This window comes from Cottoperca gobio, chromosome 9 (genome assembly GCF_900634415.1).
Source record: "Cottoperca gobio chromosome 9, fCotGob3.1, whole genome shotgun sequence".
Classification (NCBI taxonomy): domain Eukaryota; kingdom Metazoa; phylum Chordata; class Actinopteri; order Perciformes; family Bovichtidae; genus Cottoperca; species Cottoperca gobio.
Window position 1 is genome coordinate 6,738,107 of NC_041363.1, and position 356 is coordinate 6,738,462.

Here is a 356-nt window from a genome sequence, read left to right on the forward strand (position 1 = left end):
CACAGCAACCACCCCAAACCCAAAGACACTACAGTATTCTGCTATCATTTTACTTAAAGGGACATACTGTAACATATAGACTGATTTCTCCATATACATTGCACACTCATTCATTCTCTTTGGATTTAACTGCACAAGAACTCACAATAACACATTTTAAATGACATTAATATCAATGATAATCTTAGAGTTACATGTCTGATAGTTCATACTGTATGTATGTATGTATGTATTGTATGTATGTATGTATGTATGTAGTATGTATGTATGTGTGTGTGTGTGTGTGTGTATGTATGTATGTAATGTATGTATGTGTGTGTGTGTGTATTGTATGTATGTATGTATGTCTGTATGTA